This window comes from Hylobates moloch, unplaced genomic scaffold, assembly GCF_009828535.3.
Source record: "Hylobates moloch isolate HMO894 unplaced genomic scaffold, HMol_V3 SCAFFOLD_12, whole genome shotgun sequence".
In the NCBI taxonomy this organism is placed as follows: domain Eukaryota; kingdom Metazoa; phylum Chordata; class Mammalia; order Primates; family Hylobatidae; genus Hylobates; species Hylobates moloch.
In genome coordinates, this window is record NW_026652287.1 from 46,835,503 (window position 1) to 46,853,944 (window position 18,442).

The following is an 18,442-nucleotide window of genomic DNA, read 5'->3' on the forward strand; positions in this document are numbered from 1 at the left end:
AACCCGGGAGGCCGAGGTTGCAGTGAGCCGAGATCACGCCACTGCACTCCAGCCTGGGTGACAGAGCGAGACTCTGTCTCAAAAATAAATAAATAAATAATTCTTTTTAAAAACACGATAATTCTAGTTTCAGTCTGGATGATAATTTGGGGAAGAGAAGCAAAGAGGGAAATTTGGAATTAATTCCCTCCATGTGGCAACCCCTGAAGATCACAAAAAAGTTACAGTGAGAATGGGAGCAAGGATTCTAAAACTTCCCCACTCCTGGGGAACCTGCTGTCCTAAATTTAAACTTGGAAGAGATTTTGGCAACACCCTCCTGCCTCTTTCTGCCAACAAACTCACTGAAATTAACAAATGGCCTGTTTGCTTATGTTTGGTCTGTCCTTAGCGCGGAAACGGTTCTCTGCGCCCACAACTGATTATATCCAAATTTACTTCCAGTTTTTCCTCTCCTCTCCCCTGTTGTGTTGTGTCCTCAGTTTGAAAGGTCACATTCATCAAATTAGAACATGAAAGGTTGGCACACAGACTTCTCGTGTGAATGCCTAAATGCCTGGAGCAGGATAAGAAATTAAAAGAAAAAAAAAAAAACTTTTGCAAAAGAAAAATAATTATCATAACAGCTCAGGCACAGTCCTAGAGGTTTACATATATTAAATTTAGCAACATTGGACTTTTTTAACAGCCTGATTTTCTCTGCTGTGCATGATTTCCTTTGCCCAAACAAACCATTGCAACAAATTTGTAATGCATAGAAATGCAGCTATCGGCCGGGCACAGTGGCTCATACCTGTAATCCCAGCACTTTGGGAGGCCAAGGTGGGCAGATCACCTGAGGTCAGGAGTTCAAGACTAGCCTGGCCAGCACAGCGAAACCCCATCTCTACTAAAAATACAAAAAATTAGCCGGGCACGGTGGCAGACGCCTGTAATCCCAGCTACTCGGGAGGCTGAGGCAAGAGAATTGCTTGAACCCGGGAGGTGAAGGTTGCAGTGAGCGGAGATCTCGCCATTGCACTCCAGCCTAGGTGACAAGAGCGAAAATCCATCTCATAAAAATAATAATAATAATAAATTTTTTAAAAATAAAATAAAAATGCAGCTATCATCCTAAAATGTAAAATGTGAGAAGTGGTGATCGAAAATAACAAAAACAAGCCAGATGCAGTGGTTCATACCTGTAATCCTGGCACTTTGGGAGGCCGAGGTGAGAGGATCGCTTGAGCTCAGGAGTTCAAGACCACCCTGGGCAGCATAGAGAGGCCTCATCTCTACAAAAAATTTAAAAATTAGCCAGGCATGATGGCGCACACCTGTGGTCCCAGCTACTTGGGAGACTGAGGTGGGAGGATCATTTGAGCCCCAGGGGGTCGAGGCTGCAGTGAGCCATGATTGTACCATTGCACTGCCGCCCAGGCAACAGAGCAAGGCCCCCGCCTTTAAAAGTAAATAAATAAAAGACTTGTTTTAGAATATCAAACTTTTAGAACTTTTGAAGGATCTGACTTTGAAACATCTCAGTTTGACTTTGGGGTAGGTTTTCATTTCTTTCTTCCTTTCTGTGATATCCTATTTGGGTTCAAATTCCATTCCTCAGCCTCTAGAATTCTGTCCATCCACAGATCTTAGAATCTGCATGCCCTAGTCTTCTGGATTTTGACATCAACTTCATGGAACGCACCAGTCTCCCCACCACCACCTTATCTGTGGTTTCACTTTTTGTAGCTTCAGCTACCTGCGGTTAACTGTAGTCTGAAAATATGTGAATACTGTACAATAAGATATTTTGAGAGAGAGAGAGACCACATTCACATAACTGTAATTATTTGCTACAATTGTTCTATTGTATTCAATCATTGCTGTAAGTTTCTTTCTGTTTTTTGTTTTGTTTTGTTTTGTTTTTTGAGACGGAGTCTCGCTCTGTCTCCGAGGCTGGAGGGCAGTGGTGCATCTCCGTTTACTGCAAGCTCCGCCTCCTGGGTTCACGCCATTCTCCTGCCTCAGCCTCTCGTGTAGCTGGGACTACAGGCGCCCGCCACCACACCCGGCTCATTTTTTTGTATTTTTAAAGTAGAGATGGGGTTTCATGGTGTTAGCCAGGATGGTCTCCATCTCTTGACCTCGTGATCCACCCGCCTCAGCCTCCCAAAGTTTACAGGCGTGAGCCACCGCACCTGGCCTGTTAATGGGATTACAGGCGTGAGCCACCGCACCTGGCCTGTTAATTTTCTTACAGTGCCTAATTTATAAGTTAAACTTTATCCTAGGCATGTATGCATAGGAAAGCACACAGTATATATAGGGTCTGGTACTATCTGTGGTTTCACACCCACTAGGACTCTTGGAATAAATATATTGTCCCTCAGATAATGGGGAGCCACTATAGTCCTAATACCAGGGTTTTGCTGAGGGGCTGTGTAGGTTTGGTTTTTTTTTTTTTTTTTTGAGACGGAGTCTCGCTCTGTCGCCCAGCTGGAGTGCAGTGGCGCAATCTCGGCTCACTGCAAGCTCCGCCTCCCGGGTTCACGCCATTCTCCTGCCTCAGCCTCTCCAAGTAGCTGGGACTACAGGCGCCCGCCACCACGCCCGGCTAGTTTTTTTTGTATTTTTAGTAGAGACGGGGTTTCACCGTGGTCTCGATCTCCTGACCTCATGATCCGCCCGCCTCAGCCTCCCAAAGTGCTGGGATTACAAGCGTGAGCCACCGTGCCCGGCCAGGTTTGGTTTTTTGGGGGTTTTTTTGTTTTTGTTTTTTTGAGACAGAGCCTTACTCTGTCACCCAGCCTAGAGTGCAGTGGTGTGATCTTGGCTCACTGCAACCTCTGCCTTCCAGGTTCAAGCAATTCTCCCACCTCAGCCTCCCAAGTAGCTGGGATTACAGGCACGTGCAACCGTGCCCAGCTAATTTTTTAAATTTTCGTAGAGTCAGAGTTTCACCATGTCGGCCAGGCTAGTCTCGAACTCCTAACCTCAAGTGATCCACCCACCTCGGCCTCCCAAAGTGCTGGGATTACAAGCATGAGCCACCGCAACTGGTCGCCTTCAAACTCTTTAAAAGCATCAAGGTCACAGAAGATGAGGAAAGGCAGGAGAATGATCCCATGCTGAAAGAAGCTGAAGGGACCTCACAACTAAATACAGCTCATGACTCTGAATTGGACCTTTATGCCCTAAAGGACGATATTGGGGCTACTGGCAAATTATGAACAAGGTCTGGGCATTAGATGGTTGTATTGGAGCAAATTTCTTCCCTGGTTTTGACAGTTGTTTAATGGTTTTGCAAAAGAATGCTCTTGGGTTTAGAAAACAAACTCTGAAGTACTGACGGAAAAACTGAAGTACTGAGGGACAAACTCTGACATATTGAGGGATAACAGGCATTGTGTCTTCTGCAACTAATTTTCTTCTTTTTTTTTTTGAGATGGAGTCTCGCTCTGTCACTCAGGCTGGAGTGCAGTGGCCTGATCTCAGCTCACTGCAACCTCTGCCTCCTGGGTTCAAGCGATTCTCCTGCCTCAGCCTCCCGAGTAGCTGGGATTACAGGCGCACTCCACCACACTCGGCTAATTTTTGTATTTTTAGTAGAGACAGGGTTTCGCCATGTTGGCCAGGCTGGTCTCAAACTCCGGACCTCAGGTGATCCACCTGCCTCAGCCTCCCAAAATTCTGGGATTACAGGAGTAAGCCACTGCACCCGGCCTCAACATTCAGTTTCTTGAAATTGATTATTTTGTAATCATGTCAGAGAATGTTTGCATTCTTTTTTGTTTTTGAGACAGAGTCTCGTTCTGTAGCCCAGGCTAGAGTGCAATGGTGCAATCTCAGTTCACTGCAACCTCCGCCTCCTAGGTTCAAATAATTCTCCTACCTCAGCCTCCCAAGTAGCTGAGATTACAGGCACCCACCACCACAGTTGGCTAATTTTTGTATTTTTAATAGAGATGTGGTTTCACCATGTTGGCCAGGCTGGTCTCAAACTCTTGACCCCAGGTGATCCACCCACCTCGGCCTCCCAAAGTGCTGGGATTACAGGCGTAAGCCACCGCACCCAGCCAGAGAATGTTCTGATTCTTAAGAGATGCACACTAAAGTATTTGAGAGTGAAGGATCAGTATGTCTGCAACTAACTCTCAAAATATCTAATAATGTATGTGTATGTGTATACATGCATATCTGTGTGTATATCTGTAGAGAGAGACAGACAGAAACAGATGAACCTATGCAGGAAACGTTACCGACTAAGGAGTGTAGGTGAAGGGTTTATAGGTGTTCATTGTACTGTAATTTTTCTACAGGTTTGAACATCTTCAAAATAAAATATTGAAAAAATAAGTCACGGCCGGGCATGGTGGCTCATGCCTGTAATCCCATCACCTTGGGAGGCCGAGGTGGGTGGATCACCTGAGGTCAGGAGGTTGAGACCAGCCTGGCCAACATGGCAAAACCCTGTCTCTACTAAAAATACAAAACTTAGCTGGGCATGGTGGCAGGCGCCTGTAATCCCAGCTACTCAGGAGGCTGAGGCAGGAGAATTGCTTGAACCCAGGAGGCATAGGTTGTGGTGATCTGAGATCGCACCACTGCACTCCAGACTAGGTGACAGAGCAAGACCCTGTCTGAAAAAAAAAAAAAAAAAAGGGCCAGGCATGGTGGCTTACACATGTAATCCCAGCACTTTGGGAGGCCGAGGTGGGTGGATCACCTGAGGTCAGGAATTCAAGACCAGCCCAACCAACCTAGTGAAACCCCGTCTCTACAAAATGCAAAAAATTAGCCGGACATGGTGGCCCATGCCTGTAATCCCAGCTACTTGGAGGCTGAGGCAGGAGAATTGCTTGAACCATGGAGGCAGAGGTTGCAGTGAGCCAAGATCGCGCCAGTGTACTCCAGCCTAGGCGACAGAACGAGATCCTGTCTCGAAAAAAAGAAAAGAAAAGAAGCCACCTAGTCTATCGCCAGTGTTTTGATTATTTCAAGCACGGACTCAGTATCAAAACATCCTCCTCGTGAGAGCCTAATGAAGGAAACAGAGGAAGATTTGAGAATCTCAGAAACAAATTGGTTGCCACTTAGACATTAACCCCGGGTGTTCCCCATTTCCAACGATACCTGCAAGCGTGTTTTCAGCAACATTCTGGAGTCCAGATTAAAGAGCCGTTTTCCTCCTCAGAAAGTAGAGACTCCTTCAAGATTTGCATAAGCCATTTAGGAGCCAGGGAACCTTGGGATAGATGTGAATCTTGGAATGTGGGTTGTTAGAATATTTTAAAGCTGGTGAGAAAAAAATTGAAGTAAAACAAGGATGTCCAGGCAGAGGCATCTGCAAGACAAATTAGCACCATCGCCACCACCCCACCCCCCTCCCCAACCCAGTCAACAAACAGGACAAGTAACACTTCTCTGCCCTCGTGGGAACAGATTGAGTGGAAGGAGTTGATGGGTGGGGAGGTGACGTTGCCAAAATCCCGAAATAGAGCTGTTCAAAACACCCTTTCACAGCATGTCAGACAAATGCCGGAGTGATTAAATGTTGAGTGGAGACTTTGAGAAGCTGAAAGAGGAGGGCAGAAACTAGGCATGAAAACATACTCCTTTCATCTCCTTCCAAATCTGGGTCAGCACTCAACTGCGGCATCAGGACACTTTCTCAGCATCTGAGAAGCAACATCACCTAATCCAAGTCTGTCAGGGCGCCAAAATACTCTGGCTTCTGGTGATTAACTGATTTGTGCAGTATGCATTCATGGAGTGCTTATGTTCCAAGCTCTGGAAAACACAGTAGCTTCTCCCAGTTCCTGCAATTGGGAGCTTGTAATCCAGCGAGGGAAACGGAGAAGTAGTGATAATATGCTTGATTGAATTTTTTTCTTGAGACAAGGTCTTGCTGTGTTGCCCAGGCTGGAGTGCAGTGGTGCAATCACCGCTCACGGCAGCCTCAAACTCCTGGGCTCAAGAGATCCTCCCACCTCAGCCTTCCGAGTAGCTGGGGTTACAGGCACTGCTTGAGTTATTGTTCCACTTTTTTCAACCCTCTGTAGATCCACACTCTGTGTGCCGTGGGACTTTGCTGTTATTCTCACCAAAGGCAGAACCCTTGCCTCTTGACTTTGGGCTGTTTGGGCTGTGGGACCAGCTTTGCTCAACAGGTAACCAGTTCCAAGCATCCCTCAAGAAGTCTCCTACATCTCCACTTGGCTTCTTATCTCTGTCATCATCATGAGGCAAGCTTCCTCCCAAGAATGATTATTCCTTTGGCCAAGGCCTCAGAATGAATACATGCCAGCCAGGTGCGGTGGCTTATGCTTGTAATCCCAGCACTTTGGGAGGCCAAGGTGGGCGGATTGCCTGAGGTCAGGAGTGTCAGACCAGCCTGGCCAACATGGAGAAACCTCATCTCTACAGAAAAAAAAAAAAAAAAAAAAAAAGTCTGGCATGGTGGCAAGTGCCTATAATCCCAGCTACTCAGGAGGCTGAGGCAGGAGAATCACTTGAATCCGGGAGGCGGAGGTTGCAGTCAGCCGAGATCACACCACTGCATTCCAGCCTGGGCAGCAGAGTGAGATTATGTTTCAAAAAAAAAAAAAGAATGAATACATGCAGAATTGATCTAAACCCAACCTGCAGAGATAGGCCAAAGCATGCATCAAAGCTATCCAGCTGGTCCCCACCCACATCAGCCAAGTCCTCAGACATGTGGGCAAAAATAAATGATTGCTACTTTTGGAATAGCCATCACAATAGCCCATATGCTGGGCTGTCAAGCAAGTCTCAACAAATTTTGAAGAACTGAGATCCTACAAAGTATGAGCACAGCAGAATTAAACTAGAAGTCAACAACAAAAAAAGATAACTAGAAATTTACAATTGTTGGGAAATTTAACCACACATCTCTAAATAACTCCTAGGTCAGAGAAAAAAAATCACAGTGTAAATAAGAAAATATTTTGAACTGAATGCTAATGAACATACCTGAAAAAATGCTGTGGGATGCAGCTAAAGCAGTGCTGAGAGGGAAAGGCATAGCTTTGAATGCCTGTATGAAAAACGAAAAAAAGCTTAAGGTATTGTTATTTCAAGATACTGAGTTTTGGGGTCTCTTTTCTTGTGCAGCAATAGCTGACTGCTATGATAAGTAGCATTTATATTGCATTCATTATGTGGCAGACCCAAGTAAACAGAACCACACAGGTTATGTGAATGGCCAGTAAGGAGTACAGTCAGAATTCAAATCCAGATTGACTCCGGAGTTAGGCTCTCAGCACCATGCTATACTTCTCCTAGAGGAGAAACCTAACAATCACGACATTGTGATAAATGCTATTAATTCACAGAATTGGGTGGACCTAACTCTGAGGATTGGAAAACACTTCCAGAAAGAAGTGTCAGATGCTTGACCTGACAGTTAAGAGAAAGTGAAGGCTGTTGAAAAGGTTATGCAGAGGCCCATGGGCATGAACGACATAGCCCATAGTTCAGTGTGGCTGGCCCATACAGTGAGCATGAGTTGTGTCAAAAAATGAGAATGAAGATGTAGTCCAGATCTGATTCAAGCCTGTCTAAAGAGGGAGATGATCTGATTAGATTTGCACCACAGGAAGATCCATCTGTAGTATGTGGAGGATCAGAAGGGAGATAGGATGCAAAAATTCCAGTTAAGAGGCCATGAAAGGGCCAGGCACTGTGGCTCACACCTATAATACCAGCACTTTCGAGGGCTGAGGAAGGTGGATCACTTGAGGTTAGGAGTTTGAGACCAGCCTGGCCAACATGGTGAAACCTCATCTCTACTAAAAATACAAAATAAAATTAGCCGGGCATGGTGGTGGGTGCCTGTAATCCCAGCACTTTGGGAGGCCAAGGCGGGTGGATCACGAGGTCAGGAGATCAAGACCATCCTGGCTAACACGGTGAAACCCTATCTCTACTAAAAATACAAAAAAAATTAGCTGGGCGTGGTAGTGGGCGCCTGTAGTCCCAGCTACTCAGGAGGCTGAGGCAGGAGAATGGCGTGAACCCGGGAGGCGGAGCTTGCAGTAAGCCGAGATTGCACCGCTGCACTCCAGCCTGAGCAACAGAGCGAGACTCTGTCTCAAAAAAAAAAAAAAAAAATTATCTGTGTGTGGTAGTGCACACCTGTAATCCCAGCTACTTGGGAGGCTGAGGCAGGAGAATTGCTTGAACCTGAGAGGCAGAGGTTGCAGTGAGGTGAGATCATGCCACTGCACTCCAGCCTGAGCAACTTAGTGAGAACTTGTCTCAAAAAAAAAAAAAAAAACGAGGCCATGAAAGCATTGATAAAGACTCTCTTTTTTTTCTTTTTTTTTTTTTTTTTTTTGGAAACAAGGTCTCGCTCTGTCACCCAGGCTAGAGTGCAGCAGTGATCACAGTGCTCACTGTAACCTCAGCCACCAGAGCTGAAGTGATCCTCTTGGCTCAGCCTCTTGAATAGCTGGGACCATAGGCATGCACTACTATGCCTGCCTAATTTTTTTATTTTTATTTTTATTTTTTGTTTTTTTTGGTAGAGATGGGGTCTCTTTATTTTGCCCAGGCTGGTCTTGAACTCCTAGGGCTCAAGCAAGCTTCACACTAGCCTCCCCAAGTGCTAGGACTGCAGGCATGAGCCACCGCGCCTGACTCCTCTTTTCAACTAGGCATCATTCTTGGATCCTGTCCTTAGCCTGCTTCTGTCAGTCTTGGCAAAGAATCCTGCTAAATTATACCCCACCCTTAATATTTTATCACCCTGGCCAGACTTCAGCAAGAATCTTTAAGTTAGCCTCTTAATCCATTTGGGCTACTCTAACAAAATAACATAGATTGAATGGCTTAAAAGCAACAGAAATTCATTTCCCACAGTTCTAGTGGCTGGGAAGTCCAAGAGCAAGGCACCAGCACATTCAGTGCCTGCTGAGAATCTGGTTCATAGATGGCCATTTTTTCACTGTGTCCTCACATGGTGGAAGGGTTGAGGGACCCCTCTGGGATCTCTTTGATAGAGGCACTAATCCCATTCCTAAGGGCTCCAGTCTCATAACTTTATCACCTCCCAAAGGCCCTGCCTCCAACACCATCACATTGGGGATTAGGTTTCAACACATGAATTTGGGCCTGGCGCAGTGGCTCACGCCTGTAATCTCAGCATTTTGGGATGCCAAGGCAGGTGGATCACCTGAGGTCAAGAGTCCGAGACCAGCCTGGCCAACGTGGCAAAACCCTGTCTCTACTAAAAATACAAAAATTAGCCAGGTGTAGGCCGGGCGCCGTGGCTCATGCTTGTAATCCCAGCACTTTGGGAGGCCAAGGTGGGCGGATCACGAGGTCAGGAGATTGAGACCACGGTGAAACCCCGTCTCTACTAAAAATACAAAAAATTAGCCGGGCGTGGTGGCGGGTGCCTGTAGTCCCAGCTACTCGGAGAGGCTGAGGCAGGAGAATGGCGTGAACCCGGGAGGCGGAGCTTGCAGTGAGCCGAGATTGCGCCACTGCACTCCAGCCTAGGCGACAGAGCGAGACTCCATCTCAAAAAAAAAAAAAAAATTAGCCAGATGTGGTGACATGTGCCTGTAATTCCAGCTACTTGGCAGGCTGAGGCAGGAGAATCATTTGAACCTGGAAGGTGGAGATTGCAGTAAGCCGAGAATCATGCCACTGCACTCCAGCCTGGGCAACAGAGCGAGACTCCATAAAATTAAAAAAAAAAAAAAACATGAATTTGAAGGAGACACAAACATTGTCTACAGCAATGATTTGGCAAGTATCCCCCTATCTGCCGAGTGCAGTGGCTCATGCCTGTAATCCCAGCACTTTGAGAGGGAAAAGCAGGAAGATTGCTGGAGGCCAGGAGTTCAAGACCAGCCTGGGCAACATAGTAAGACCCTGTCTCTATTAAAAATAAAAAAGAATCCCCCTATGCTTGATGTTTCCTCTTAGTCATTTTTCATCCACTAAACCCTTCACTCTGCTCATCGGCTGTAAATGCCAATCTGTCTTTGCTGTTTTGGAAATTGAGCTCATTTCTCTGCTGAAGTCTCTTCTCCCCTATTACAATAGTACTGAATAAAACTGTCTTTACCACTTTTAACCGGTGTCCAGCTCTGTCTCTTCGACAGCATCCAGATGAGTCACAAAGACCTGAACTAAAGCATTAGCAGTTAGGATCCATCAAGCACTTCTTTAGGATTTATTGTTTTAACTCCTCAGATTTTGTCTAAGGCAATGGGAATGTGGCAGTAAATACAACAGGCAAAAATCCCTGCCCTGGGCCGGGTGAGGTGGCTCACGCCTGTAGAAGTGGCAGAAGTTCCATGCACCCAGACTGCCTCCCACCTCAAGTATCAGCCACAGTAACTCATTTTTCTGCCTCGGAGCTTTTTTGCAGCTATTGAAGTCTGTCTGTGTGCAGATGCTGCCAGAAGTTAGGAAGAGATAAAGCCCCCAGGAGGTAACGCTCAACCAGTGCAGAATGAGTGAATAGAATGTGTCACTCCCCACCCTCATCCACTAGGGGGACTGTTCTGACTTTTTTTCTGCACCATTTACTTGCAGGAGTAGCTCAATAATACAGTCTTCATTGGTTTTCCTCCTAACCTGTCTGCCTCTCCCAATGTCCTTGTTACTGCTTCCTGAAACCATTTTCCAAATAAACTATCAAAAAAGCAAAGTGAAGACGCAGTCGAAGAGAACACTTGGGGCTGGGCACAGTGGCTCATGCCTGTAATCCCAGCACTTTGGGAGGCCGAGGCAGGCAGATCACAAGGTCAGGAGTTCAAGACCAGCCTGGCCAACATGGTGAAACCCCATCTCTACTAGAAATACAAAAATTAGCCAGGCATGGTGGCGCACGCTTGTAACCCTAGCTACTCAGGAGGCTGAGGCAGGAGAATTGCTTGAACGCTGGAGGCAGAGGTTGCAGTAAGCCAAGATCACACCACTGCACTCCAGCCTGGGGGACAGGGCGAAACTCCATCTCAGAAAAAGAAAAAAAAAAAAAAGAGAACACTTGGAAAGACCACCAGTGGACATGATGTCAAATAAAAGCAGGCAGCCCATGAATAACAGAGTGAGACAGAGGCGGGGGAAAAAAAGAATTGAGATTTGGGGGAAAGCCATTTCCCATCATTAACTACTTTCAGGGCAAAAGGAGAAGTAATTGGAGAAGTGATTGGTTTAGTGATTTTTCTAAAAATAGTTTCTGTGCTAATTAAAATTTACAGAGAAAGCAAATCAATGTGTTCCCCTTTATCTCTGCCTAATTTCTGTCCTCCCAACTCATGAGTGGGGCTATTGAAGATATTAAAGAGAACAAAGTTGCTAAGGACATGAAAACCCATGGGAAACCATTCTTATATGAGTGAATGCCTAGAGAGCCAGCCAGTCTCACCTGTACCCATTCTAAGGCAAAGACTAAACATACAATTTATCCTCTAAAAAAATCCAAGTGGGATCAGGTGTGGTGGCTCACGCCTGTAATCCCAACACTTTGGGAGACCAAGGTGGGGAGGATTACTTGAGGCCAGGAGTTCAAGGCCAGCCTGGGCAGCATAGCAAGACCTCATCTCTACAAAAAATAAAAATAATTAGCCAGACGTGGTGGTACACACCTGAAGTCCCGGCTGTTGGGGAGGCTGAGGCAGAAGAATCGCTTGAACCCGGGAAGTGGAGGTTGCAGTGAGCCGAGATTGTGCCACTGCACTACAGCCTGGGCAACAGAGCGAGACTCCGTCTCAAAAAAAAAAAAAATAAAAGGCTCCTCTTGAGGCAACGCCTAAAACCTAGATGTAATGACGGAGCTCTTGTGCCCTCCTGTGGGCATCATGCCTCAGATCGGGAGAGCGGCTCTAAGCGCTCTCTGGGGAGAAGCTTGTCAGACACAAGCATGCGTCTGTCAATGGAATTCCAGGCACCGAGGCCATCATTAGCATGCAAGCAAAATGCTGAGGGATGTTATGCTAAATGCAAAAGCCAGGCACAGAAAGACCAATTCCACATGATCTCACTCCTCTATGAGATCTAAAAAAGTTGAACTCAAAGATGCAGAGAGAAGAATGATGATTACCAGGGGCTGAACGGGGAGTGGTGGGAAGTGGAGAGATTTTTGTCTAAGAGTATAAGTTGCAGTTAGACAGGAGGAATACTTTTTTTATTTGTGCAAGTTATGGTGTACATGACAAATGTTTTACACGTATATAATGCATAGTGATTAAATCAGGGTATTTAGGGTACCCATCACCTAAGTCTCTCACTGTCATGCAGGCTGGAGTGCAGTGGTGCGATCTCGGCTCACTGCAACCTCTGCCTCCCAGGTTCAAGCAATTCTCATGCCTCAGCCTCCCAAGTAGCTGGGACTACAAGCACGTGCCACCACACGTGGCTAATTTTTGTATTTTTAGTAGTGACAGGTATTTTTAGTAGTGACAGGGTTTCACCATGTTGGCCAGGCTGGTTTCGAACTCCTGACCTCAAGTGATCCGCCCCTCCGACCTCCCAAAGTGCTGGGGTTACAGGCATGAGCCACTGCGTCTGGCCAAGAAGGAATACTTTTTTTATTTGTGCAAATTATGGTGTACATGAGAATTTTTTTTTTTTTTTTTTTTTTTTTTTTTTTTTTTTTTTGAGACGGAGTCTCGCTCTGTCGCCCAGGCTGGAGTGCAGTGGCGCAATCTCGGCTCACTGTAAGCTCTGCCTCCCGGGTTCACGCCATTCTCCTGCCGCAGCCTCTCCGAGTAGCTGGGACTACAGGCGCCCACCACCACGCCCGGCTAGTTTTTTGTATTTTTAGTAGAGACGGGGTTTCACCGTGGTCTCGATCTCCTGACCTCGTGATTCGCCCGCCTCGGCCTCCCAAAGTACTGGGATTACAAGCGTGAGCCACCGCGCCCGGCCAGAGAAATTTTTTACGTGTATATAATGCATAGTGATTAAATCAGGGTATTTAGGGTATCCATCCCCTAAGTAAAATACATTTTTTTAAATATAGTCATTCTACTCTGCTATCAAACATGGAATATGGCCGGGCACCGTGGATCGTGCCTGTAACCATAGCAGGCAAGGATTACTTTGCCTTTCACCTTTGGGAAGCCAAAGCATAAAAATCACTTGAGCCCAGGAGTTCGAGACCAGCCTGGACAACACAGCCGACAACCTTTTTTATTTTTTTGAGACGGAGTCTCACTCTGTCACCCAGGCTGGAGTGCGGTGGCACTATCTCAGCTCACCGCAGCCTCTGCCTTCTGGGTTCAAGCAATTCTCCAGCCTCAGCCTCCCGAGTAGTTGAGATTACAGGCATGCACTATCACACCCAGCTAATTTTTGTATTTTTAGTAGAGATGGGGTTTCACCATCTTGGCCAGGCTGGTCTCGAACTCCTGACCTCAGGTGATCCACCCACTTCGGCCTCCCAAAGTGCTGGGATTACAGGCGTGAGCCACCATGCCCAGCCTTCTTTTTCCCTCTTCTATCAAATGAAACTACCTTGAGTGCAAGGGCAAGTGATTCCATCCTGGTAGCCTTACCATCTGGTCTAATGCCTGACACAAAATAAATGACCATTCATGAACAAATCAATGAGTGATTTAATTAATTGTTTACCCAGCCCAGACCTAAAAAATAATTGCAATAATATACATGGGTGGGATACCAGGTGATGTTTTGATAGATGTATACATTGTGGAATAATTAAACCAAGCTAGTTAACATATCCGTCACCTCACATACTCTTTTGTGTGTGTGTGTATGTGTGTGGTAAGAACATTTGAAATTTACTTTCTTAGCAATTTTGAAATATATGTTATTATTAACTGTGGTCACCATGCCGTGAGATCTCAAAAATGTATTCCCTGGAAAAATTGATAACAGAAACTGGCAAGGGTGGGCAGAGGATGAAGGGAAGTGGGTCAAAGGGTACAAATATACAGTAAGATAGCAAGAATACATTCAATTTTTTTTAATTTATTTGTATTTTTTATTTAAAAAATAGAGATGGTGGCTGGGCGTGGTGGCTCACGCCTGTAATTCTAGCACTTTGGGAGGCCAAATCGGGCTGATCACCTGAGGTCAGGAGTTCGAAACCAGCCTGACCAACATGGTGAAACCGTGTCTCTACTAAAAATACAAAAATGAGCTGGGTGTGGTGGCAGGCACCTGTAATCCCAGCTACTCGGGAGGCTGAGGCAGGAGAATCGCTTGAATCCAGGAGATGGAGGTTGCAGTGAGCTGAGATTGCACCACTGCACTCCAGCCTGGGTGACAGAGCAAGACTCTGTTTCAAAAAAAAAAAGAAAACGAAAAAGGTAGGATGTAGCACTCAATTTACAGCACAGTGTGCTTTAAACAAATGATTCTGAGAGCCTTCTAGGGCTGAAAATGTCCTATCTCATTTTATTTACTTTTTTATTTTTTTATTTTTTATTTTTTTTTCTTTTTGAGACGGAGTCTCGCTCTGTCACCCAGTCTGGAGTGCAGTGGCACGACCATGGCTCACTGCAGCCTCAACCTCCCGGGCTCAAGCAATCCTCCCCGCTCAGCCACCCAGGTAGCTGGGACTACAAGCACACATCACCACAACCAGCTAATTTTCTTTTTTTTTTTTTTTTTTTTTTTTTTTTTTTTGCTAGGGACTGGACCCCACTGTGTTTCCCAGGCTGGTCTCTATCTCCTGGGCCTCAAGTGATCCTCCTGCCTCAACCTCCCAAAGTGCTGGGATTATAAGCATGAGCCACCTTACCTGGCCAAAATGTCCTATCTCTTGATACTGGTGGTGGTTACATGATATATACATATGCAAAAAACTCATCAAGCCATATGCTTAAGGTTTATGCATTTATTTACCTAAGTTTTAGAACCAGCAACCCTTTTCTACCCTTGCAACCTTCCCCAACCCCAGCTATTAATTGACTCTCTCAGTCTCCAAGGCTTTCCATCCACTTTAAATTTGCCCTAATTAGGCTGGGCACAGTGGCTCACGCCTGTAATCCCAGCACTTTGGGAGGCCAAGGTGGGTGGATCACGAGGTCAGGAGTTCGAGACCAGCCTGACCAACATGGTGAAGCCCGGTCTCTACTGAAAATACGAAAATTAGCCAGGCATGGTGGCGCACCTGTAATCCCAGCTACTCAGGAGGCTGAGGCAGGAGAATCACTTGAACCCAGGAAGCGGAGGTTGCGGTGAGCTGAGATGGCGCCACTGCACTCCAGCCTGGGTGACAGAGCGAGAATCTGTCTCAAAAAAAAAAAAAATTAAAATTTGCCCTAATTATATATACCAGGGGTTAGCAAACCTTTTTCCTTAAAGGGCCAGGTAGTAAATATTTTTAGTTTTGAAGGCCAGATGGTCTCTTCCCCAGCGACTCAACTCTGCCATAGCATCATGAAAGCAGCCATACACAACACATAAACAAATGCTCAGGGCTCTGTTACCGGAAAGCGGTCCAGATCCAGACCCCCCAGAGAGGGTTCTTGGATCTCGTGCAAGAAAGAATTCAGGGCTAGTCCATAAAGTGAAAGCAAGTTTATTAGGAAAGAGAAGGAATAAAAGAATGGCTACTCCATAGACAGAGCAGCCCTGAGGGCTGCTGGTTGCCCATTTTTATGGTTATTTCTTGATTATATGCTAAACAAAGGGTGCATTATTCATACTTCTCCTTTTTTTTTTTTTTTTTTTTTTTTTTTTTTTTTTATGGAGTTTCACTTTTGCTACTCAGGCTGGAGTGCAATGGCACGATCTCGGCTCACTGCAACCTCCGCCATCCAGATTCAAGTGATTCTCCTGCCTCAGCCTCCCGAGTAGCTGGGATTACAGGCATGCACCACCATGCCCGGCTAATTTTGTATTTTTAGTAGAAACGAGGTTTCTCCACGTTGGCCAGGCTGGTCTCAAACTCTTGACCCCAGGTGATCCACCCGCCTCGGCCTCCCAAAGTGCTGGGATTACAGGCGTGAGGCACTGCACCCAGCCCGTACCTCTCCTTTTTAGACCATATAGGGTAACTTCTTGACATTGCCATGACATTTGTAAACTGTCAGGGTGCCGGTGAGAGTGTAGCAGTGAGGACGACTAGAGGTCATTCTTGTCGCCCTCTTGGTTTTGGTGGATTTTGGCCAGTTTCTTTACTGCAACTTGTTTTATCAGCAAGGTCTTTATGACCTTTATTTGTGCCAACCTCCTATCTCATCATGTGACTAAGAATGCCTTAACCTCCTGGGAATGCTGCCCAGTAGGTCTCAGCCTTATTTTACCCAGCCCCTATTCAAGATGCAGTTGCTCTGGTTCAAACACCTCTGACAGCTCTGTGCCAATAAAACTTTATTTACAAGGAAACACAGGGGGCCAGATTTGGCCCTCAGGCAATACTTTGCTGGCCTCTAATATATACCACATTTTTTTTTTGAGACAAGATCTTGCTCTGTCGCCCAGGCTGGAGTGCAGTGGCATGATCATAGCTCACTGCAGCCCCAACTTCCTGGGCTCAAGGGATCCTTCTACCTCAGCCTCCCTAGTAGCTGGGACTATAGGCACGTACCACCATACCCAGCTAGTTTTTATTTTTTATTTTTTTTTGTAGAGACAGGGGTCTCACTATATTGCCCAGGCTGGTGTCAAATTCCTGGCTTTAGCAATCTTCCAACCTGAGGCTCCCAAGCATTGGGATTACAGGCGTGGGCCACCATGCCTGGCCTATACCACATATAATAGCACGTTGTTGCATCTGTCACTTCTATCAAATGAAACTACCTTGAGTGCAAGGGCAAGTGATTCCATCCTGGTAGCCTTACCATCTGGTCTAATGCCTGACACAAAATAAATGACCATCCATGAATAAATCGATGAGTGATTCAATTAATTGTTTACCCAGCTCAGACCTAAATGGGAAGAGGGGGAAAGCAAAGTAGAATAATATGAGGGCATAGCAAAGGATGCCCCTACAAAACCGTGCATAGAACACCTCCCCAGAAACCCCCATACTATAGGGGTTCTGGCTATGGCCTTCAACACAAGTTTACTGACAACAGGTTTCTTTTGGGGATAATGAAAATATTCTGAAGCTAAATAGAGGTGGTTAGCTGCCTGTGATCTCAGCTACTTGGGAGGCCAAGGCGGGAGGATCACTGGAGCCCAGGAATTTGAGATCAGTCTTGGCAACATAGTGAGAACTTGTCTCATTTTGTGTGTGTGTGTGTGGTTTTTTGTTTTTAAATGTCGTGGCAGTTGCATAACATTGCAAATGTACTGCCACTGAACTGTTCTTTTTAAACTTTTTTTTTTTGAGATGGAGTTTCGCTCTTCTTGCCCAGTCCTGCCCCAGCCTCCCGAGTAGCTGGGATTACAGGTACCCGCCACTACGCCCAGCTAATTTTTTGTATTTTTAGTAGAGACAGGGTTTCACCATGTTGGCTAGGCTGGTCTCGAACTCCTGACCTCAGGTGATCTGCCCACCTCAGCCTCCCATAGTGCCTGGATTACAGGCGTGAGCCACCGTGCCCAGCCTAAAACTTAATTTTATGTTTTGTGAATTTCAGTTCAACTTTGTTTGTTTATTGAGACAGGGTCTCTCTCTGTCACGCAGGCTGGAGTGCAGTAGCGTGATCTCGGCTCACTACAGCCTCGAACTCTTGGGCACAAGTCATCCTCCCACCTCAGCCTCCTGAGCAGCCAGGATTACAGGCACACACCTCCACTCCCAGCTAATATTTTGTATTTTTTGTAGAGATGAGGTCTCACTGTGTTTTCCAGGCTGGTATCAAACCCCTAGTCTCAAGTGATCCTACCGCCTTGGCCTCCCAAAGTGTTGAAATTACAGAAAACAGCCACCCTGCCTGGCTCAATTTAAAAAAGAAAAAAACTGATATACAAATTTGAAAAGTTTTGCTAAAAAGGAAAAACAAAGGCTCCCTCTGGCTGCAGTGTGGAGAATAGACTACACCATGAAGCAGAAGTGGATTGTGATGGTCATGAGGAAGCTGCAGGGTATACCTCAGTTCTTCAACTTCAGTTATTATACTTTCCTTAGTTCTATGACTTATGAAATATTTCTCAGCCGGGCCTGGTGGCTCAAGCCTGTAATCCCAGCACTTTGGGAGGCCGAGGCAGGTGGATCATGAGGTCAGGAGTTCGAGACTATCCTGGCCAACATGGTGAAACCCCATCTCTACTAAAAATACAAAAATTAGCTGGGCATGGTGGCACACACCTATAGTCCCAGCTACTCGGGAGGCTGAGGCAGGAGAATCGCTTGAACCCGGGAGACGGAGGTTGCAGTGAGCCGAGATCACGCCACTGCACCCCAGCCTAGCAACAGAGCTAGACTCTGTCTCAAAAAAAAAAAAAAAGAAATATTTCTCCCTTTTTTTTTTTTGAGAAAAGGTCTCATTCTGCCACCCAGGCTGGAGTGCAGTGGTGCAATCATAGTTCACTGCAGCCTCTACCTCCCAGGCTCAAGTGA